Raw genomic sequence first — 24,501 nt, 5'->3', positions numbered from 1 at the left:
TCAGTTCTGAAGTTGCACTGTGTATCTTTTAGGTGAATTTTACTTCAAAAATTTTTTTATTAGTTGTAAATGGTCAGTATGAGTGTACAGTTGACTGAGTAATGGCTCCTAAAGATACTAAGTCCTAATTCCTGGAATCTATAAATGTTACTTTATTCAGGAAAAAAAAGGTCTTTGCGGATGTGATTAAGGATCTTGAGGTGGGAGAGTTTCCTGGGTTATCTGGGAGAGCCATAAGTACAATCACAAGTGTCTTGTAAGAGTAAAACAGGAAAGACAGCCATATACACAGGAGGGAACTCGACTGATGTGGTCACAATAAGCTTAGGTACTCATAGTTCCCTACTTTTAGGAGTTAAGCTTCTTGGCTTCCAGCTCTCATTTCAGGGTTGTTGACTATGTATGTGGGCTGGGAATCGGGAACGCCTGGAATGAGGATAGAGGGCACGTTGGCCAGACACTGTGTTCTCCCCTCTGTCCTGGTGAGGGGCTGCATGGTGCAATTCCCCCTCAAGAACAGAAAGTCCAGAGCTGAACTGAAACAGTGATTTAGAAAACACATGTGTCCAGTGCTTTCAAAATTCAAAATGATGGACTTATACTGGGAGGTCCTGAGATGGGTTGCAGAAAGATGCTGGGTCTGGAGAAGCTGGAAAGGTGTTCTGGGCTCTGTGGAGCTGCAGGAAGGCCGGAGCTTGGCCTTACTTACATCTGTGGGTTACCCTTCTCTAACCATGGGACCTTGAATGATTATGAACCTCTTATCAGTGGTTTCCTAACTGAAGGGGGAATAATACCCATGTCATAGGACGGTTGTGGGACTAGAAGTACCACTGGATAGAGAAACTGAGCAGTTTGCGCACAGTTTCCTTGGGGACTGGGTGTCCAGTGCTTGTCAGTTCTTAATCCCCACTTAAATTATTATAAATGAGAGGTGTGAAAAGAAGGAGAAATTCTTGTTAGCAAGTAATTAGTGTGCTATTCAGTATCAAATTATCCGTGACACTTGTTTCTTATGTCTATTAATCGCAGCTAAGGTCCAACTTAATTCTTCTGTAGACTTGCGTATTTTCTTTAAGAATTACCAATTAATAAGCTCAGGGGGGAAAAAAAAACAATCTATAATAAACACCTATCTTTTAACATTGGTCTAAAGTGGTAGGGTAGAATTTAACTTAATAATTGCCCTACAAAGGATTCTCTGGTTCTGAATAACTAAAGGTCAGCTTTCTGGAATAAAATTCTTCTGGTCTGAAAATATCCCAATTTAGGGAAGGGAAAGAGAAACTGAGATTCAGTAATTCATCTTTCTGGAATCCGTCCTGTTTGTTTAGGTCATTTTGGGGAATGGCGTGATGAGGTTCTGCTTTAGTAAGGGAGGCGTGAAGGTCCAAGGTACACGTTGCCTCAGAGGAAGAGGTGGTAGATTTGCCCTTTCCCTGTAATCCTGTAATTCCAGACTAATCCGCAGCCTCTATTAGTAAGATTACCCATCTGTTAGCTTCAAAACCAGAGGCAGAAGTCTTTGCTGCCAGATTCTCTTGGTGTGTGGGTTTGGGAAGGGACAAAGCTAATAAATACCACCTACCTTGACAGGCCAAGCACCCAGCTAGGTTTTTATATCCATTGGTAGAGCCATTCCCATAGCAGGCCTATGACGTAGGCATTACTCCCCACTTGAGTTAGAAAACCAGTGATAAGAGGTTACATAATCTTCAAGGTCACATGACTACAAAAGAGTGGGAAAAAAACCCTCCAGATGTGAGGTCAGGCTCCCACCCCAGCTCTTCCACTGTGTCCTAAACACCTCTTCAGTTGGGCCTGATACAGCTTTGGTCCGCCCATCCCCCCCACTCCCCGCCCCACCTCTTAGTTGGCAGACTTGCCAGAAACCCACATTTTAACCGTTGGACCTGTGGATAAGCCGTTCTGGAGAAGGTAGGCCTGGTAGGAGCAGAAAGGCCCCTTCCTTCCAAACAGAACACGCAGTCTTCGTCTCACCTGCTTCTGTGTTCCCTGGTTTCAACCCTATAGTTTTTGTCTTCTAGACCTCACTCCTTTGTTTCCTGACACTTGTCAGTTCTGAAGTAGTTTTTTGCAGGAAAGCATCATTTGCCAGTTAAGATGGCCTTTCATCTTTCTCTGACCTCTGTGACATAAACTTGCTGAGAAGAATACTCTGTCTTGATAAAATTGGGTTGAGCCCAGTACTCGTTGAGTCAAACTAAGCTATTGTTTTCATGAGGATTATTTCTGACTCCTATTCTCATTTCCCTTATCACCCCCACTCCCATTCACACACAGAATCCATGTACACGCCTCACATACACTACACAGGTCACCGCCCACCTTCAAGATGAGTCACTTCAAAATGAGACTTTAACCCGGCCGCAAGGAAATTTCTTAGCCCTTCACATATGTGTGGAGAAAGCTCCGTTGGCAGTCTACCTTGCTGTTTGAAATGGATGCCTCAAACTTGAGTGTGCTGGTTGGAAATAACAACTCACTTTAAGCAACATTGTTCATTGAAATGTAAATTGCCTTGTCCATTCTCATTCTTGTAGAATTCCCAGGAAGAAAGTAGGTTTTACATTAGCAAGTGTTCAAGAAATAACCTTTCTCCTCACATCTCTTTTTCAAGCATATAACAAGATTATAGATGATTGATTTATGCAGCTCTGATCTGCTATAAAGGTTTTTATATCTAACAACAATAAAAACATATTCTTGGGAATTTTACCAGTATGAGATTGTTAGTAATTTGGGGGAGGAAAGGTAACTTTGGATTTAATTCCTGAATTAATAAGCTGCCATCACCCTGGAATGCCAATTTTCTTTTCAGTTGTTCCTTTACCCACCTGTGAAGTACATTAAAGCATTTATCAAATGGTGATTTAAATCTAAAAATACAATGCGGTAGGACTGAATGTCCTGTGTTTGGAGTGCTTTTAGAGAGCATTGGGATTTGCAAGGGGTGAGGTATACACGGAGAGAAGGAAAGATTCCATAATAACTGAATAAGACCTCAAAAGTATCACTCAAGTACAAAAATATGGCCTAAAGCATAATAGGGCCTGTAAGATAAAAGCAATTTTGTTGTTATTGTTATAATAGCCAGCAGGCGTTATGTATATTTTAGGTCCTTTCAAAACTTTCCTTCTGAATACTGTTTTATTCCTATTCTGACTTTCAAACATGATCATTCCATTTTTAAAATAGTATTGAATCTGTGTGGCAGAATATATTTAAGATGCATGAATTACATTCAGAAGACTTCAGGACCAAAGGGCTGAGCAGCCTTGAGCATTCTTCTTTAAATATGTAAGCTTAAAAGAGTATTCCTTAGCACCCCTGAAAGGAAAGTTCAGTAAAATGAATGTAGCATTTGAGATTTTTATCTTGCATTTTTTAAAATCTTGGGTTTATCAGTTGGAAACTTTTTTTTTAAAGATTTTATTTATTTTAGAGAGTGCACATGTGTGAGCAGGGAGAAGAATAGAGGGGGAAGGAAACAGGAAGGGAGAGAATCTCGAGAAGACTCTATTGAGCGTGGAGCCCAATGAGGGGCTTGATCTCACAACCCCAAGATCATGACCTGAGCCAAAACCAAGAGTCAGACGCTTAGCTGACTGAGCCACCCAGGCGCCCCCAGTTGGAAACTTCTAATGGCATTATCACAGGTTTTTTTAGTAGTAGTGAGGGTGACGTGAGTAGTATGTGCTTTAAAATGGACTCGCTTCCTCTGCTTCCACAAACTGCTTTCTCTCTCATACATTGTCCTTGATGTGTTTAATGTCACATTTGTATAGACCTGAGGAAACCCTACTGTCACTGTTGCTTCTCCAAATGGTCAGATGTGGATGTGTGTTTTAACTGCTTGCCAGATCTTGAAAAGTCTGATTAGATGGAATGTAATGGGAGGCACTGAGAAGATGCATTTCTTCTCACACTTCCTTTATTAAAAAATTTGAAACCATTGAATAGATATCTTTGCTAGTTGTGTGAAATAGAATTGGTAACAGTGGTAGGGTTTGTAGGGTTTTTCATCAGTTTGAGAAGGTACAGACAATCCCCTCATAGTGTGTCTTATCTTCACATAACATTGCTCTTTGTGTCCTAACATGCACTTGAGCCTCTGTCATCGATAAATAGGATTCCCGTCAGTTGTTCGATCCCTTTCCTGCTCGCCTACTGCCCCCTTCCTTCAGACAGAGTGAGCTCCTTGTGGTTCTCTGCCTAATTTGTAGATCTTTGAACACACTGTCCCCTCTGCTTTGAATGTCTGTCCCCTTCCTTCTTGCATCACTAGGTCTGACATGTCCCTGAGGACATTTGAGTTGAGCCTTGGCCTTCAGAAGTTCACCCTGGTTTTCACTTGTTGCTTCTGGCAGCTCTGCACACACAGTGATTCTTTTTTGCCTTTTCTTAGACTCCTGCAACCCCTGATACACTTTTCTTACCCTTCCTATACTGAGTAGTTGTCATTGGCTTGTTCACCTGCCGTCCTGGCCCACTCCCGTGGCCACCCCAAGCACACAAAGCAGTGTCTGCAGTAAGACACAGCCCTGTTCATTACCTTGGTAAGAATTTCACAAGAGCAGGTCATCAGTGAATACCCACCAATGATGTGAATCTGTTGAGGCTGTGGTAGGGGATTCAGAGAAGTCGGAGATGCTCTTGGCCCCAATAGTTCTTTCTCAGGCTTGGGAAATAAGGCACGCCCTTATTTCCTTATTTCTCAAGCCTGGGGGAGAGTGGCTGAGTTGGTAAGTTGGTCGGCTGTAAGTGGGCCAGGATAGCATGAACCAGTGGAGTGTGTCCAGGCTTGCTCTCACCTGGGTGTGAGCTGGGAGTGGCTCACATCTCCTGTCCCCAGAGGGTGGGGAGCAATCACGCCTATGGTGCTGAGATTTGAAACTGAGTGAAAGGGTAGCCCAGGGATATTGCCTTGAGATGAATGGGATTTCTTTAAGCTGTGGGGGGGGAGGGGGGAGGAGCACAAGGAAAAGATTAGCTTTGAGAAGGGACAAGGTATTTGGGCAAAAGGTTGGAGCCCAGACTTCCTGTTCCAGAATTAGTAGTGGGAGGGAAGATGGCACGGTACGCGAGAGACCAGCTCTGGAGAGCCTCGACTGGCAGGCTAAGATGTTTGGATGTTACTCTGGTATGCAGAGGAATGTTTGAAGTTTTTGGAGTTGCAAAGTGAAAGAAGCCAACAGTTACAGTGATGAGAGGGGAGGGAGATTGGATAGGGAAGGAGGCTCTTAAACTAGTCTAGGCAAGAAGCAAAATATAAGTCCCCCCCCACCCCCATTCACTCCATCAGCAAAACTGAGCCCTATGTGTCAGGCAATGGGGATTCAAAGGTAAGTGAAGTAGGGTACCTTCGCAAGAAAAGGGTGCGAAAATATCAACATCACCTCCATTGTCAGGCTGAGAGTGAGAAAATTGCCACCTACAGGAAAAGACATCGGTGGTGATGGCGTAGTAAGGTAATAGAAACTGCAGCCTGGTTATAGGATGATGCCAAGATCACACATGGTAGATTGGGCTTCTGTTCACAATGAAATGAGTGCTATCCTCTGTGTGCTAGTAGTTTCTGCCAGGAGTTTGGTCCCTTTAACTGGTCCTGCTTGTTCTTTCCTTGTCCCCCCACCCACCATACTTTGTTCGCAGCACCCAGCCAGGGCGAGCCTTTTTAATTGCAGGTCTGATGATGTGACTTCTCTTCCCCAAACTTCGCAGTGGCTCCCGTCTAAGGGTGTGAGCCAAGGTCCTCATGGTTGTCCACAAGGCACCCTGCCCATTACCTCTCTGGTCTCAACTCCTCCTGCACGGCCCATTCTGCTCTGGCCCCTCTGGCCTACTTGGTGTTCCTCAGATTTGTCTAGAATGCTCTCCCTTGAAGCCTCACCCCTGCATGTCTCCACATCTGATCTCATCTACTTGAAGTTGGCTCATAGGTCAGCTGACCATCCTATTTAAAATTGCAATCTGTCCCCAAACCCTTGCCTTGGCCCTCCCTGTCCCTGTGACCCTACTCTACCTGTTTATATTCATGACTTTAATTGCTTTCAAACACAATACATTATTTATTACTACCTCTGCTCTTACTAGTATTACTGTTCTTCATCGGACCTCTCCACATTGCTCCACCCATATGTAGGCTCTTTAAAGGCAGGAATCATCACCTTTTTATTAATTGATGCATCACAAACGCTTATGGAAGTGCCTGGTACGGAGTAAAAGCTAGAAAATATTTAAATGCATTGTGATTTTCCTGCTATTACTCATAAGGCCTAGTTACCTACCCCTCCCCACCCCATTTTAAATGGGTTTTGGTCATGGAAAAGGATAGTTGATCCTATCATGGTCTACATTTTCTATATGTTTTACCTAATTTTTGCTTTCTTCAAGTGACCGGCTTTCTCTGAGATTTTTAGAGCAAAGTCTTATGAAATATGTATGATAACTAGAGAAGAAAATTTGAAGTCCGTTTTTCAAATAAAACAAAGTTATGTGGCAAAAGGTTCCCATCACAATATATCATAGAGGATTTGTGATCTGCAAGGCTGAAATGGACTTTCCTATAAGAATCTGGCAATGCTGAAAGGTAAGGTCCTCTGCTGCTCTAACATGCATTCCCTGGATGCATTTCAATAATGCTTGACAGTGAGCTCTCCATCATAACTGTCTTGGGGGACAGTATGACCTTTATCATTCTATTACCTCTTAATTCTGGCGCTACACACACACACACACACTGAAAAACACTAAACAAATGAGACAGAATACAAGGTGGAGAAAGACTAATTGCATAAAAGGACCACAGTTAGGGGATTATTTTTGTTCTGCTTTTTGTCACCTCACCTGCTTTTCTTCTGTGTGCACACATAGCCTGACATCTTAGAAGTAACTTCCAAAGGTGAGTTCAGGGCTCTTTAGAGTCTGAGATGGAAAACTTTCAGGCAGACTATGTGAGTGTTTTTTTTTTCCTAAGTGAAAAAGTTCCTTTTCCAGAAGAACTGTTACTACAGCTTTTTATTGTATAACTCATTCCTCAGTGGGGTTGTTTATGTGCAGGGGGGCAAACATTGGTTCTTGGGAAGCAAAAAAACTGTGTATAAAGGACAGATGTATACATGGTCCATAAATAAATTCACAATATTGCTATGGCGTTAAAGTTTCATGGAAGGGTAATTAGGAAAAATCTAAACTCCTGGGGGGTGGGAGCAGTAATGAAAATAAGGTTCTGTAAAACCACTTTGACCTAGACTCAGAGGCACCAGCCTGGGAATGGCCTCTTCTGGACATTCATGCTTTTGTCTGGGGTGGGGGGAGTTATTTTGATAGTTGAGGAGTGAGCTGTGTCCAAGGGCCTGAGTCTGTAGGCAGAACATGCAGATCCATTTGATGTGTCAGGCTCTCTCTGGTTGAACAGATTGAATTGCTCAGGTTACCTGGGATCCTGCAAGGCTGAGTGGAGGATTCACTGGGCTTGCAGGGACTGGCTGGCAGGAGCAGCACTGAGGAATGTGAAGGGTGTTTGGAATGTCCCACATAAGTGACCTCCCCAAGAAACAGCTGATCCCTTTTTCTTGATGCCCCTGCCATTAATGTCGCTCCCTTTGCTCTCTTGTGATTCTTCCTACTTGAGTTTCTTTTTCTAACTCACCAGTCCTCCTCTCCCCATTTCTGTTTCAAAGTCCTGGGAGAGAATCGAGACAAAGAAGTCCTGCCATCCTCATCTGAGCAGAGTTGAATGCAGCGGCCGGCAGGCCAGACCTGTGGCCACCAAAGATGGGCAGCGCTTGGTCAGCTGCTGTGTCAGCCCTTGTTAGGAACAGGAGGGTGCCACACAGGGTTTGGACATAGCTGTCTGTGACTCAGGAGTTTCCTGAGGCCGCTCTTCTGACGATTGTGGTCATGATTCCCTCTGAATGTAGCTTCCTGAGAGTGAGGTGCGGGCATCCTGAGGCTTCACCTGCCTGATAAGAGGTCTGAATAATTGGAATGAGTGTTTGGCCTACATGGTCATCACTGAAGATTTTCTACTGGGGTTTCTTTCAGCATCTACTTGGACAAAGAATTAATTTTAAAGTTTTATTCAAGCGTCTTAAAGCTTGTCTAATTCCTTAACATCAGGAGAGGAAAAGTTTGCCCAGACTTTCCAAGTATCTCAGAGATGGCCCTTACAGCTCATATGGTTTCTTTCCTGAAGTGATTGTGAGGAGCTTGAGTGTTGAGCTTATTATTCTCGTCTGTTTCTTTAGCAGTTACTACAGCGTCTGACATTTGGAAATTTTCCAGTAAATTATGTGATACGACAGTGGCCTTGCACATGGAAGAGGTGATAGGTAACTGAAAATTTGAACATCATCAAAGGACAAATGCTACAAAGATCTATTTTATCTCAAGTCAGGCTATAAGGGGTCCTTACTTTGGAGTATAGGTCTGCACCTTAATATTTATTAGGTTACTTTTTAAGAGTGTTTTTGTTAAAAATTTCTGAGCATCTATTATGAAAGAAAAGAGGAGAGGGAAAGTTGCAAAAGTAAGTAAGACAAAGATGAATCTCCTTAATATATAGAGTCTCTTTCAAATAAGTAAATAAGAAAAGAATATTCAGTTGGAGCTTTTTTTTGCCCACCTTAATACATAATTCATGTTTAAAAAAAGTAAGCTTATGAAACATTCAAACTCATTGAAGAAAGGCAAATTATGTAAGCATCCCATTTTGCCTATCAAATTGACAAGGACTAAAATCTGATCACCACTCATAGGGTTAAGGGAAACAGGTATTAATATCTCTTATGTAGGAGTATAAGTAATATATAATCTTCTGGGAGGATAATTTGGCAACAAATATTTTTATGACTCAGCACATTCCTCCACAAGAATGTTTGCCACATTTACAAAAGTGAGAAAATAAAAGCAACCTGCCTAAAAATAAGTGACTGTTTAATTACATGATATAAGCAAATGATGGATATTTGGTCATTAAAAATAAGTTTGTGAAGTCTAATATTGTGTAACTAAATAGAATCATACAGAATCATATCTATAGTATGTGCTGTATTCAGAAAAATGTATGTATTTTTAATGTTATATGTATTACTGGATCAAAAATTACACTTCTTGATAATTTTCAAAAGTTCTTGTTATTTATTTATTTATTTATAAAGATTTTATTTTATTTATTTGACAGAGAGAGACACAGTGAGAGAGGGAACACAAGCAGGGGGAGTGGGAGAGGGAGAAGCAGGCTTTCCGCGGAAGAGGGAGCCCGATGCGGGGCTCGATCCCAGGAACTTGAGATCATGACCTGAGCCGAAGGCAGACGCTTAACCGACTGAGCCACCCAGGTGCCCCAAAAGTTCTTGTTTTTATAATATCATTTTATACAATATCATTTCCATAATCAGGAAAGTTATTTGATAATATAAAACACAGTATATGGAAGTGAGAGCAATCTTGGTTACTTAATAGATTACACATCACTATAACATATTAAGGATGACTTTTCTTTAAAGATTCTTCCCCAGTGGTTAAACAAGGAAAAGTAGTTTAATAAAAAGCCCTTAATGTTCACATAAAGTATTTAATAGGTTACTGAAACAGAAACAAGTAGAGGCAGCATAGAATCGTAGACAGAACACACATTTCTCAGTTAGATGATCATGGGTTGGGATCATGGCTGTAGCTGTGGGACCTTCGGCATTGGACCTACAATTTCCCCACTTATGAAATGAATATATTAACCATCTTTGTCCTCATAGGAGTGTTGTGGGGTGCAGTTACTGTGTGGAGGGCACTTAACACAGAGTGTGACTCAGTGAACAGGTGGCTCTTCTTAGGAGGAGCAACCTCTCAGGAGGGGCATAGCATTTCCTTTAAGAGAAACAAACATGAAAGCCATTCATTAGGATGTGATTGCTCACCCTACAAAAAATGACAGTTGTGACGGTGTGTTACTTTTCTGTTACCTAAACTTAACAGCTTAAAACACACACATTTATCATCTGATGGTTTCTGTGGGCAGAAGTCTGGCCATGGCTTAACTGAATCTTCTACTGGAGGCTACCACCAACATGGTGACTGGGGCTGGGTTCTCAACTGAAGGCTCAACTGGAGAAGCATCTCCTTCCTTACTCTTGCGGCTGTTGGCAGCATTCTGTTTCCTGGGGTTGTAGGATTCATAGCAGCTTGCTTCTTCAGAGCCAGCAAGTGGGGAGAGGAATAAAGACAAGCACAAAGGCTTGTGAGAGCAGAGTCTTACATAATGCAGTGTAATCATGGGTTTGCCAGTCTATCACCTTTGCCATATTCTTTTGGTTAGAAGTACATCACAAGTGCTGCTTGCCCTCAAGGGAGGGTGATGACACAAACATGTGAATATCCTGAAGGGGGATCGTGTAGAGGGGTTGCTTTGCTGCGAATGATATTCATATGTGTTCCAAACACCAAAGGGAATGGGCTGTTTTAGAAAGTGATTTGGTGGAGGAAAATATTGGCTTATATCTTAATAACCTTGGTTGGAAAGCAAGATGAAACCGCCCCGTGCTTTTTTCATATTAACCCTTAAAGGCCAGCAGCGCTGTCATCTGTGGTTTGGAGATTGAGAACGCAGCTTTTTTCCTTGAAAAACCTGGTTCTCCTCCAACCCAGGGAGCTTTTCCGGGTCTCAAGGCTCATTACTTTGTAAGTAATCGGTAATTGAAATATTACTTCAAAGGTGACTTTTCTTTTTTAAAGTGTAGGACTTTCGTCTTTTGTTATTTCTGCACTCTTTATAATAAGTACTCGTTTCAGTGAAAATAAACTTTGCTTTGTCTCACCCAGAGTCATTGTTAAGCTTTAAACTTTCATTTGTTCTCTAGATTGAAAAAAGCCATTTGTTTTGCTTTTAGCTTGGCATTCTCAAATGAGAAGTGTGGCATTTTGTGTTCTCTGCTGGGCTCCCCCTCCTTGCACTGGCTCAAGTTATGATTAGTCAACTCTCCTCTGTATGGGAAGATGTTGATGAATAATGCTAAGAATTTCATGGGTTTCATAAAAGCCCAGATGAGATTGCCGTTTGAGATGACTACACTAAAATACAAAATGTAATGTTTTGAAGGTACATTCATAATCCACAAGATGCAGCTGAGTGTTGGATCACACCCGTAACCAAGCCATTGGAGGCCCAGATGAATATCGGAACTTTTTTCCTGCTGTGAACAGATGTACCAGCTGCCCCATTAACAGCACTTGTAGTGGCTGCAGGGTGGAGTCTTGCTGATTAGACTCTGGAGTATTTTATAACATCTACTTATCATAGCCTAAGTGTATGGCTGACTGACCAAACTCAGCAAGGCATGGTTAAGTCATGGGCCATCTTACAGTAGTAGAACTCCTGTGTGAGGAAAAACCAAACCTCCCAACTCACGTACCAAAGAGACTGTGTAGTCCTTGCTGTACGCATTCTGATAATGCCCAGCATCTGTATTAGAGTTCAGAACAGAGAGATGCCCAGCATTCTCTTGGGCTGATTATTTGCCAGAACACTGGATTAGATAACAAGTATCTACACGTTTCCATTGTTCTTAATGCCACACGTGTGCGCAGCACTTAACTTTTCAGAATGTTTTCTTATCTTTTGATTGAATGAACACATCCATACTGGGGACATGAGTCATATGGTATTATCTCTATTTTATAGATGAGGAAACTAAGGCTCAAAGACTTGACTTTCCAGGACTGTGTCACACAGAGACAGAAATAGAGCCAAGGACACCTAGGTCTAAACCTCAGATACCTTTTCTGAACGAATTGTGGTGAAGGGCAGGGAGTCCATTTGAATCCTACCTCTTCTGTGTCCCAGCTCAGTGACCTTGGGCTTCAAAGCCTGGGTTTTCTTATGTGTGACATGGAGAGACTGGGGTTGTTAGGGCAAAAGGACAGTTTAAGTGCAGTCTCTAAACCTGGTGAGCACCCAGTACGTGGCAGCCATTGATAGAATTTATTCTGCTCTTCTTCTCACAGCTGGGGTGTTAGTTGGGCTCCCTGGTGTATCTCCCTCAAGCCCACAGGATCTGGGTATCTAAAATTCTAGGCCTACAATCCACAGTCAGTGAAAGAGAGAATGCTGGTGACTTCCTAAAAGTTATTACACTGGGAGTGACTTGATCTCTCGGGTCCTAGATCATCCTCCCCCACAGGAGAGTTGCTGTGATGTGGGATAAGATCCTCTGAAGGCAAGAGGATGAGCAGAGCATAGTAGAAAATGTAGAAGGTAGCTTTTGGGCAAACCTTTGGATTTGCTATTCAGATAGATTAGCAATTTGTTTAAAGAAAAATGGAGTAGGGAGGCATGATGGGTTTTAGTGTGACATCCAAAAAAAAAAAAAAAAGTGAATTCTAACCACCTGGCAGGGGGTTATTTAGATTCTGATTTGCCACTAGTACATATAGCACAGTCATGACTGCATTAACACAAGAAGCCATCTCTTCTTACCCACTCTCAAAATCCATCTCATGTACTAAGAGCAAATATCCTGCTGTGATGAAGTCTGTGTCTTTCATGTGTGTGCCAAGGAAGGTTACTTCTGGGACGCAAGCATCTGGGCCCTCAGTCCTGCCCTCTGTCTTTGAATCACAGAGAAGCTATACCCCTTGACTTCTGAGCAGATGTCTTTTTAAACCGCATTAAAAGCATTGTTGCCCCATATCTGGATCTTCTTGTACCCATTCAAAAATAAAGCACCTCCGTTACGAGGAGAGATCCCTCTGCTTTCCTGCATGAGATCTGAGACATGGTGCAGAAAATGAAATTCTGTGAGCTCTTTTAAATTTGAATACCGTAGCAAGTTATCTGTGCAGTTGTGTGTGTTTTTTTTTAAAGCATGGCATCATACATAGGCATGTGCCCACCTGCATTTGATGAAAGGCTAAAATTTCCAGCTAAGACAGTATCATCAAAAAAGCTAATCAGTGCTGTAACCCAACTTAAGTGTTGGGCAAGTTGCTTAAACTTTCCAGGTTACTTATAAAATGGGAATAAGAAGAGCTGCCTCCTAGAACTGTTACTGAGAAGATAAGCTCTCAGTAAAAACTCATTTGTTTTTTTGGTTTTTTTGGTTTTTTTGGTACCTAGAAGCCCTTGTTTTACTTTCTTCTATCGCTTGCCCCTACTTTCTGAGTGTGGATGTCTCCTAAATAAAGGTGAACGCGGGTGCTGGTTAGCAGTGCTGTATTCACTCACCGGTGGAGGACGGGGGTCAGAGAAAGGGAGTGTCTTCCTGCTGCAGCTAGAGTATGCCTCTAGTCAAGGGCTTGGCGGGGTAGCATTGTCATAACAAGTTCTTTGTTCTTAATATAGAAGCTTGGAAAATACAGAAATGCATAGAAGTTATTTACAACCTTACATAGAAAGAATGAGGCCTCTTGGTGTCTTCACTCCCTGTGGTTTTTTAACTTCAGATATTTTTGCGTGTGAAACGTGTCATGCCAACAGAGGTACATACGACATATGTGCACAGCTTAAGGAATACTACATATGTGGGTACCCATCCCCCAATCGAAGAGCTAGAACATTGCCCGTTCCTATAAACCTGTGCACCTGGCTCTTCACTTATTTCATTTTTTTAAAATCAAGGAGGTTTGATTTATATAGTTTCCTATTGTGTTCTTCTGCCTACTTTATCATATGCATTTACTTATAATGTCATCATTTTAGGTTGTTTTCTTATCTTTGGAGCTTAAAGGAATGATAGATCATGAACTGGCCTTATCCTAATGATAATTGCTGCTGGTAACCTAATATATGCCGGGCACTCTTTCTAAATATTTATTTAATTTTACCACACCCTATGAGCTGCAGTAGTTCCTCCAACTAATGGGAAAACGGAGTTTCAGAATGTTAAGTGAGTTGCCAAGGTGATATGATAAGCAGCAGATCTGAGATGGGAGCCCAAGGCTGTCTGATTCCAAATTCCTTGTCATTTCTACCCCCACCAAGCTGACTTATGGACTATATATTGGAAGTGCCATGCACATTGAAGGGATTGGCCATTAAATGTAGCATTTTTGCCTAATTCTAAGCAAGAATAACACACATGATGAGGCTCTAGTTTTTAGATGGTGCTTGTGCCAGAGAAAGCCAAATGGAGGCAAACTTCAGCAAGAAATGTGGGAAAAGAACAATGTCTTGATCATCTGAACGGAATCCCATGTAAAAGGTCTGCTTTTATTTGGCGGGCCCGTTGTGTTGGGTTGTCTGGTCCTCCCCCGCTCGCACTCCACCCCCATGTTGTGGTGGAGTGAAGTCTGGGCTTTTATGTTCTAAGTAGCCCTCCTGCTGTGTTTTCTATATCTGTGCATCTGTAATTACGGCACAACCTGGGGGAACAGCTCGACTCCTTGCTCTGCCCACAGAGACACTGTCCTGTTGAGTCTCGAAGACTGAAATGGTTGCTATGGTTGCCGCACAGGGACAGTGTCGAGCTCCGTGGGACTTGAAAGTCACGCTGCTCCGGAGTGTGGAAGGGCGGAGACTCAGTTTGGCACAGTTACAGTTGCTCATTATATTCTGTAGTGTAGTCACTGCGGCATCCTTGGTCTATCCCGTGAACTTGAAGACATGTACAGATACAGACTGTGAATAAGAGGCTGTGTTTGTTTAGGTAGAAGAGCATGTGTCCTGGAAATAACGTGTAGTTCCCGCACATTATGCTGTAGCTGTTAAAGTTAGTGAGGCCACGGGGCTTCCACGGACAGGAGTGTTCGTTGAGACAAGCCTCACCTTCAGCTTCATTATAGTGTCTTGAGGTACGGAAATCCACTGCCTGGGACCAGGGGGTAGCAGAACACTGTTAGGATTTTTCTCAAATAGCCATTAAATGCCAACAGCCACCACCACCTGCTGAGGAAAATAAAAGGAGTGGTGGAAAGTAGCCACCATTAAACAAACATAATTGATAGGTTTGAATTCTTACACTGTGGGTGTCCAACCTATATGTATTGCTGTAATCAGAGTTCATGCTTGAGTTAAAATAGATTTTTCAAAACGTAGTGGGAATAATGCAACATAAAGAGTTTAATGTGGTGGCGCCTGGGTGCTCAGTGGGCTAAGTGTCTGCCTTCGACTAGGGTCATGATCCTGGGATCCTGGGATCAAGCCTTGTGTTGGGCTTCCTGCTCAGTGGGAAGTCCGCTTCTCCCTCTCCCTCTGCCCCTCCTCCTGCTCCTGCGTGCTCACTCTCTCCTTCTCAAATGAATAAAATCTTTTTTAAAAAGAGTTTAATGTATCTTGACTTAATGTCTGAAGTGTGAAATAATTTTAAAAACTTGGAGAATTTCAGAACATTCTCTTATGAGAGGTTACCCCTAAATAGAACAAACCTAATGAAGTTCAGATTGACTTTTTAATTTTTTATTCTATAAAATACTTTATTTTCTTGGGGTGCCGGGGTGGTTCAGTTAGTTAAGTGTCTGACTCTTGATTTCGGCTCAGGTCATGATCTCAGGGTCGTGAGATGGAGCCCTGTGTTGTGCTCCATGCTAGGTATGGAGCCTGCTTAAGATTCTCTCTCTCCCTCTCCCTCTGCTCCTCCGCCCCACCCCACTTGCACACACACACTCTCTCTCTCTCTCTCGGGGGAGATGAACCATGAGAGACTATGGACTCTGAGAAACAAGCTGAGGATTCTAGAGGGGAGGGGGTGGGGGGATGGGTTAGCCTGGTGATGGGTATTAAAGAGGGCACGTTCTGCATGGAGCACTGGGTGTTATGCACAAACAATGAATCATGGAGCAGTACATCTAAAACTAATGATGTAATGTATGGTGATTAATATAACATAATAAAATAAAATTTAATAAAGGTTATTCTTAAATTTTTAATTTTATCATGGTATAAATGACTCCCATCCCCCTCCCCCAAATGACTTTTGATGCCTTGCTTTCTTATGTTGGTATAGAGTCTTAGTAAGCAAGTCTCACGGGTTGCTTTTCTTTCAAGCTAGACTGGTAGTTTTTGATGGCGGTGGGCGGGGGGGCAGGTATTCTCCGTTGGATGGGGCTATCTGGAGAGGTCTGCCTAGAATTTTACATCTCACAAGACTTGATCTCATTGATGGATTCTTTTCAAATGCCCCGCTAAAGCTGCTGAATCCCTGAACCATCAGAGCTGGCAGCGTCTTTCACTGTGGCCTTGACTTTAGGACCATCATGTGCTAACTGAGGAGTGTGCCTCACTAAAATGATGTCAGGATATGTTCAGGTGTCAGGCCCACGAGTGCGTTCCTTCCACCCAGTCCTCCCCACCCTTGCCTTCCATCAGCCTTCTGCCACTGACTTCTGACAACTCTTATCCTGGTGCTGGGGAGGCAGACAAAATCTTAGGGTCAGTACTTCAGAGTGAGCGAGGGCAAGGGAACTAGTCACTCTGTTTCTCCACTGCTCAGGTTCCCTACTCATAGGCCTTTTTGGCCTTCCTAATTTTTGTTATTGCTACTGTTGCACTGTTCCTCTCCCCACCGCCCCCCCATGTGTGCGCTACTCCGTCTAACCAACGTTTACATGTTCATCAAGACTCAGTCCTAGGGGGGCGCCTGGGGGCTCAGTGGGTTAAATATCTGCCTTCAGCTCAGGTGGTGAGCCCAGGGTCCTGGGATTGACCCCGCATTGGGCTCCTTGTTCAGCGGGGAGCCTGCCTCTCCCTCTCCCTCTGCCGCTCCCCCTGCTTGTGCTCACTTGCTATCGCTCTGTCAGATAAATAAAATCTTAAAAAAAAAAATTCAGCCCTCGGCTCCCTTCTCTCCTTAATCTATACTTTCTCTTTGTGATGTAGATGGATGAAAGTAAGATTTCTTCTTTAGGAGATGACTCGTAAGCGTCTGTTTCTAGGCCAGGCTACTTCTCTGAGCCTCAGATCTGGCTGTCATTGCAAACTCAACATTATCTGCTTCTGTGTGCTATTTCAAACAAGCATTCAGATCCAAACTCATGACTTTCTAATATCCCCCCCCACCACCACCATAATCCTTCCCCCAGCAACAGATGTGCTTTCCTCCATGTCCTCTTGCCATGAAAACACCAGTATCCACTCAACTCCACAGCCCAGGAGTCCACACCACCATCTCTCCCTCACCCTCTATGCTCAGTAGTGCCCACTTTCTATCAGTTCTGACTCTTCAATCTCTGCCCTTCACATGGTTCCATCTAGTGATCTGGTCCTTGCCTCCCCCATTCATCTCTAGCACCCACCCCCACTAGCCATACTCCTCCTCACCTGTCCCTCAGATGGACCCTTCCCACCTTAGAGTTCTCACACAAGTGCCCTCTTCCTGGCTACTGCACACCATCCTACTGGTTTCATGTTAAGGGCTGTGTCCTTAGAGGAACCTTCCCCTGATGCTTAGAGGAGGCCATTCTTGGTGATATAAGCTCTTAGGACCTGCATGGCTCTCTCAGAAGAGATTTAGTTCCATAAGAATAAGAACTGTGCCCTTGCTCTCAGCATAGGCTTGGTGCCTAGAGCAGGGCGTGGCACTGGGTAAGCACTTGGCAAATACTTGCTTAGTGAATGAATGAATGAAGCCAGACTCAGTATCTAGCAGTTTACATACATCATCCCATTTGAGCCTCCAAGTCATGTTCAGAGTGCTTAAAGAGCTTGCCAAGGCCACTCTGGAAGCAACAAAGCACAGCAGGGAGTCACCCCAGGGCCGGGGAGTCACCCAAGTCTAGGATCTTGCTGCTCCCATCACCCACTCTCTAAAGGAAGAAAAAGTTACTGCTGTTAGATTTAATTAATAAGTTTGTGATGATAAAAGGAGACAGGAGCAGGGATTCTTCATAAGGAAAAGTGAGGGAGAGTTCGAAGAGATTTGAATTTTACAGGTGCTTATTTCCTTAGTTTCTTTTTAAAAAAAACCTCATACATCATCAGCTTGGGGAACTGCGGAACTGGATCAGCAGATTTTGCTGCCAAACCTCTTAAGTGACGTTCCAACTCCACCTTCCACTGCTTCCTGAAATGTCTGTCCTTCAGAGCCACACAGCTTATTCCTGATCTCCAGGCTTGTAGCATTTCATCAAACCACTTTGAATCTCTTCACTCTCCACCATTTTAGTTCTGGTCTTTTTTTTTTTTTTTTTTTTTTAAAGATTTTATTTATTTGACAGAGAGAGACACAGCGAGAGAGGGAACACAAGCAGCGGGAGTGGGAGAGGGAGAAGCAGGCTTCCCACGGGAGCAGGGAGCCCGATGCGGAGCTTGATCCCAGGACCCTGGGATCATGACCTGAGCCGAAGGCAGACGCTTAACGACTGAGCCACCCAGGCGCCCCTAGTTCTGGTCTTTTGAGACCCCTTTTATCCACTGAAGAAATATCTGTTGACCACCCATTATGTTCCAAGCACTTTTTTTGAGAAATCAGAGAAAGGTCCAAAGTGAACTGGAAAAGGAATGAAGGAAGAATGGCAAAGAACATGAGGGCATGGCCCTGCTTAGCACCAGTTTGTGCTAAGATGGAAGCAGGGCAGGAATTGAAGAAAAGAAGGCCTTCGTGATACAGTAATACAAGGGTGGTTTTCAGAGCCCCTCCAGAAGCTAAAGACCAAGTCCTGGAACTGAATAAAGATCAAGTGAGATGCCTACAAATTCATAAGAAAAAACCAAATGCTTAAAAGATATGTGGCCAAAGAACAGGCCAATTCACAGAAAAGTAAAATGACTTAAACTTGTAACATGCTCAGTTCTACAAAATGACATAAAACCACTGAAATTTTTTTTACCTGTGAATTTAATAAAATAATGCAAAAACACACCACATGGATAAAGCTCCCATCTGCTCCCTCTGTCTTAGGTATCTTTATCCCTTTGCACTTGGGAGGAACCCTTTTGGTGAATAGTTGGACGATGTGTGTATGTGTGTAATCAGACACGTGTTTTAAAAATATATGTACTATATATACATATATGTAAAACTAATGTTTCTCTTTAAATTCTGCTTAAGCAATCTCAGATACAGTAAAAGCCACATGCTGTCCTAGCATCACTGATGATAGTGAAGAATTGGCAATGGCATAAATGTTTATCATATATTTTTAGATTTATTTTAGAGAAAGCGTGTGCAATTGTGGGGGAGGGGCAGAGGGAGAGAATCTTCAAGCAGACTCCTCACTAAGCATGGAGCCCGACGTGAGGCTCCATCTCATGACCCATGAGATCACGACCTGAGCTGAAACCAAGAATCTGATGCGTAACTGACTGAGCCACCCAGGCCCCCCGTTTATCATATTTAATCTAGCAAATCATTGGAGCATTAGGTAGACCTTACAAACAATGGTTAGAAAGACTGTATAATAACACCAGAAAATGTTTGATTATGTTGAGAAAAGCAAGACACAATTGTACCTTATAGACTACCTCTATTATAGTATTTGTCACCTTGTGTTGAAATTACTTGTCCTTACTTGACTGTCTTTGTGTCTAGACTTGGGAGTGCCAACGGCAGAGAAGGGCTCATTTATACTACAATACATGATAAGTGTATCCACAGTGCTTTGCCCATGATAGATAGTGCTGAATGAATAGTAAACTTCGTTCCCACCAGACAATTCCCAAGAGCTAACCGTTTTTCATGTTTTGTAAAATTATGACAAATGGTACTTAAGAGATTTTCTTTTTTACATTGTATACATTTAAAGTATTTTCTTAGGTTTCTTGATTGAATGTTAAATGAAAGCATTGATAAAAATTCTCCAATGTAGTATTGTAACTACAATAAAGTATCTACCTTAAATGAATGTTTAGAAATGATTGGTGTATGGTCCTCTTACAGAAATCATTAGGGCAAGAACATAATACATTTTAGATACTCTGCCTTAGAGCTGGATTCTTCTAATTCTTACTCTCATTGTCAGAAATACAAACTATTTGGAGACAAATTTTAGTCAAACTTGACCATTAACCAAAAGATAGAATATGCTACTAAAGCAGAGGGTTCTCCAATCTTATCCCAAGAGAATTACTGGGCACAGATGGTGTGAGACTCAAAGTGGGGATCTCACACTTTGTACAAGGCTTTTGTAACATTGGAGGGGAAACTTTAAAACCCCTAAGCAACCCTGGGCTTGGTGTGTTTGGATCCTTCCTCCATGCCAAATTGATGAACGCTTATCTTTCTGCTTTAGCACTTTGTATTCCATGAAATCAGAACCTTGTAATTGCCTCCTTTATTGGTGACCTTTAAGAGATAACCTGGGCTTCTTGGGATCATTCTGTAAAGAAACCACAGCCTAAAGTGTGATATCATCTGTTGCATTAGGAAAAAAGCTAGTTAGAACTAGAGTGAGACTAGAGAGCTTCTCCAGTGCTATAGCCTGAACTGAGGATGTGGACATTCATAGATATTTAGACTCACAAAGAAGCTGTAAGTCAAAATTTTTATTTAAAAAAAAAAATAGTTCCTTCTAACTATTGCAGTGTTTTGCCCCTAATAGCTATTTACTATGTATATGAGTTTTAGAAAATGTTGCCTTTGAATTCTCATAGTCTTGGCTAATTTTAATGATCCTTCATTGGTAGGAAATTCACAGACCATGAAAAAAAATTAATCATTACTATTTATTGAGTGCTTCCTCTGTGCCAGGCATGTCTTAGGTGTATTATTTCAATCCTTATAGCACTCCTTTGAGGGGCACGGTATTGTTCCTGAAATACATTTTTAAAAACCTCTGAGTTTTTAGAGGTTAGCTTGCTCAAGGTCAAAGCACTAAGGGAAAGTTCTGGGCTTGACAGAGGTCTGTCTGCTATCAAAGCACCACTCTTAAAAAAGATGATGGTATTAAAGAGGGCACGTACTGAATGGAGCACTGGGTGTTATACGCAAACAATGAATCATAGAACACTACATCAAAAACTAATGATGTAATGTATGGTGATTAACATAACATAATAAAAAAAAGAAGAAAAAAAGGATGATGGTCTGGAACTGTGGTAAAATTTAGTATATTAAAACAATTAAATTGGTTTGTGGGTATGTTTCATGTGGGAATTCCAGGAATTCCTTGTAAAATAAATTGTTGATACTGAAGTTCAATAACTTCCCATCTTTCAAATAAGCCACAGAAGTATTGATCTGACCTAGTAGAAGAGTTAGTGGAAGCTTTTGGGCCAGCTGGCATCTAAGAAAAAAAACTGTATATTCCAACTATAATACATTCTGGAGAAGTTAGGGCAGTGAAAAACTATTGGATATAGTACTATTAATAGTGGATATGTCATTATGCATTTGTCAAAACCCATGTATTAGAATGTGTGACACCAAGAGTTAACCCTAATGTAAACTATGAACTTTAGTTAATAATTATGTCTCAGTATTTATCAGTTGAAACAAATGTACCACCCTAATGCAAGATGTTAATAATAGAAACTGGGAGGTGGGGGTGGTAGACCTATCTGTCCTTTTCCCTTGATTTTTTTTTTTTTTTTTTGTAAATCTAAAACTCCAAAAATAAGATCTTTTTTTTTTTTTTTTAAACCTCAACTCATTCCTTCCAATTCCAGGATTTCCTTCATTTTTAAAATTACGGACCCTGAGTCCTAAAACATCAAATACATTTAGGATTCCATTGTCGTTCCTCCCACTCCTGGTCTTTTGCTATCTGTGGATGAGCTTCTCCATATACACTTCCTCTGTCTTTCCAGCTGCCAGTATGCTGGCTGCTTACATTTGATCTACCCACTCTCAGCCTGCCCTGCATGCTGACATTGGATTCCTCTTCCTGCAATGTAGCCCTGATTATCTCCCTCCCTTGGCCAAAACCATTGTTTCCCCTCCCAACTCACAATTTCTTTATCAGCATCAGGCAGCCTGTACTCCTTGAAATTTTGTTAGAAGCAATTGTTTCTTGAAATCCAAAGTGATGTCTATCAGTACACTGTTTACAACTTTTTGTTGACATTGACTCTCATGGTCTTAGGTTAACATTATGTTGTACCTGCCTTTTTCTCCCCATGCAGTTGGACTATGTTATTTGGTGGTAGGGACTGTATTTTCCCTCTACCATTGTTCTTGAATCACTATAGTGCTTTGAATACAGAGGGCCAAAAGGTTGCATTCAGCTCAATTCAGTGTATCTATGTTCCCAGTCTCCTTAGAGCTCTGCTGTTAGGTGAAATGAAAGAGAAACCCATTGCCCACATGACAGGCAGTGTGATACACAGAACAGTGGCTGAGATGTCTAATGTTACAGTGTTTTCATTTATTGGTATTTGATCACTGGCACATTTATGTGGGGTTTGTAGCCACTACTTTCCCCTATTGTGTCTTGAATTAAGAGTTTAGATTAGGGGGGCACCTGGGTGGCTCATTAGGTTAAGCATCCAACTCTTGATTTTGCCTCAGGTCATGCTCTCAGGGTCATGAGATCGAGCCCCTTATCAGGCTCCACTCATGGAGTCGGCTTCTCTCTCCCTCTGCCCCTCCCCCCACTAGTGCATGCTCTCTCTCTTCCTAAAATAAATCTTTAAAAAAAAAAAAAGAGTTTAGATTAGCAGTAACAGTTTTAACCAGTACATTTTGAAACAAACATCTATCCACGTGCTTTTCCAGAAGAAACTCTTGTTGCATAGTAAATGGGTGCTTTTGTTATCTTTCCTATTAGAAGATTGAAAATGATATTTAAAAGATATTGTTGCTTTGAAAACTTTACATTCTTAGAGGATTCTTGTGACTATTTATCAAGTAATTCTTAAATTTTTTTTTTTTTTTTTTACCTTTTGTGGCTTAATTCCAGTATAAGATTTTCAGTGGAGTAAAAGGAGTTGTATATATTTTCTAGGTCTTTTTCTTATCCCAAGTAGAAGGTGGGGTGAGATAGAAATACTTATAGCTCAGTTATTACCTCCAACATTTAAGAGTTCAGCTTGAATAAAAATAATTGACTGGAAAGAATAAAGAAGTATGCATCCATAGAACCAAATTTGTTTCTTATTTGCTTTCAAAACTGTGTAAGCAAAGCACATTTCACCAAGATGAACTTCAGCTTGAGAGATGTCCAGATGTTAAATGGCAGGACTCCAAATACTGAATGTGCTGTGCTTTTAGAAAAATAGTCTTTTTTTGTTTTGTTTTCTTTTGTTTCTTTAAAAATAAAGGTCAAGAGAGATATCAGCAGGAAAGTCAGAACAGAAGTGGATTTGGAGATATAAATGTTCTCACTGAGGAATAAAGGGGGTAGTCTTTTAAAAAGGAGATGCAGTTTAATATGTAGGAAATGGGCTTAAGATTTCAGTTGACTATAAACTCAAGTCAGTAACAGAATTTGATGCCAAAAAAGTACTAAAATATTAGGTTGTTTTAATCTGTTTTACTGTTTTGAGGAAAGATAAGCATTCTATTAAGGTTTCAGGTGGTACATACATTTTTAACTTCTGCATTTGTTTGACTTACAAAAATGATAAAGCTATGACAAAACTCATAATAGTTTTCTCATCAAATTTCAAGTCTATTGGATTATAGTTGAATTAAAAATTATTTCCTAATTCTCCAAGATGACAGAAATAGTAATTGGTCAGAAAAGCCCAAAATATAATGAGAATTGTAGAAGAGGTGTTGGGGGTGGAAAAAGGGAAGAGATGGGTGAGATGGAAAGTTGTCCAAAGCATTCTCAGTGCTTTAAAATAGAGTAGAAGGTAGCCTTAGAAGATGTCAAGTGACTATTTGACATTTGTGAATTAGATCTTAGACCATTTACAAGAGAATTTCCTTTGCAAGTGGTCTGTAGGTGGTCACTTTTGGTTGTCTGGTGGCTTTCCTAAGAGGAGTTGCTACCTTACTTGAAATTTTATTTCCAGTTCCAGAAAAACATTGTATTTTAAGATTTGGTAAAGATGATTCCATTTGTAAGTGCTTGTTTAAACACACACATACACACACACAGAACGCAAGATAGTGATCCCCTTCTCTATAAATGTGGTATGCCTAAGCAGCTGAAGATAGAGGGAACTGTTGGTAAGACAGATAGTGAAGAAAATAGCAGCCAGATACCAAGTAATGGTAGTCAGTAATAATTTCAGTGTTCTATTTAATCTACAAGGAGGATAAAATAACTTTTTTTCCCTGAGGCAGGTTAATGCTTAAAGGATAAAGGGAATACATTAGGGATTTCATATGCCCTTAGTCCAGAATATTTTATGACTTTATATATCACTGGATGCCTACATAAATATGATTCATCCATGTGACGTAATTTCAGGGAGATGAGTACACACCTACTCCTTTTGAACCTGCTCAGTGTTACTCCAAATTTTGTTCCCTCTAATTGGAGTCAACTCTTCATAAGTATATGATACAACGTGCATATGCAAGTAACAGTAATGTATGTAGTGGGTTTTGCATTTCAACCTGTTCTGGTTTTAGAATGATTTAAAATATTAAGTATATAGGAAAGAAAACTAAAGCAGAGGTTTTTCTTTTTTTTTCTTTTTTTTTTATTTCACTGGAGGAG

The 24,501-nt window shown here is 41.5% G+C and overlaps 1 protein-coding gene across 1 annotated transcript in view; it reads left to right on the top strand.

The window, feature by feature from the left end:
- Window positions 1-24,501, top strand: part of IQGAP2 (IQ motif containing GTPase activating protein 2) — a 262,286-nt gene that overhangs the window by 67,935 nt on the left and 169,850 nt on the right. The gene's annotated exons all lie outside the window — the stretch shown is intronic.

This window comes from Leptonychotes weddellii, chromosome 7 (assembly GCF_054177405.1).
Source record: "Leptonychotes weddellii isolate Sample4059 chromosome 7, ASM5417740v2, whole genome shotgun sequence".
In the NCBI taxonomy this organism is placed as follows: Eukaryota; Metazoa; Chordata; class Mammalia; order Carnivora; family Phocidae; genus Leptonychotes; species Leptonychotes weddellii.
This window is presented reverse-complemented; position numbering and strand designations above follow the sequence as displayed.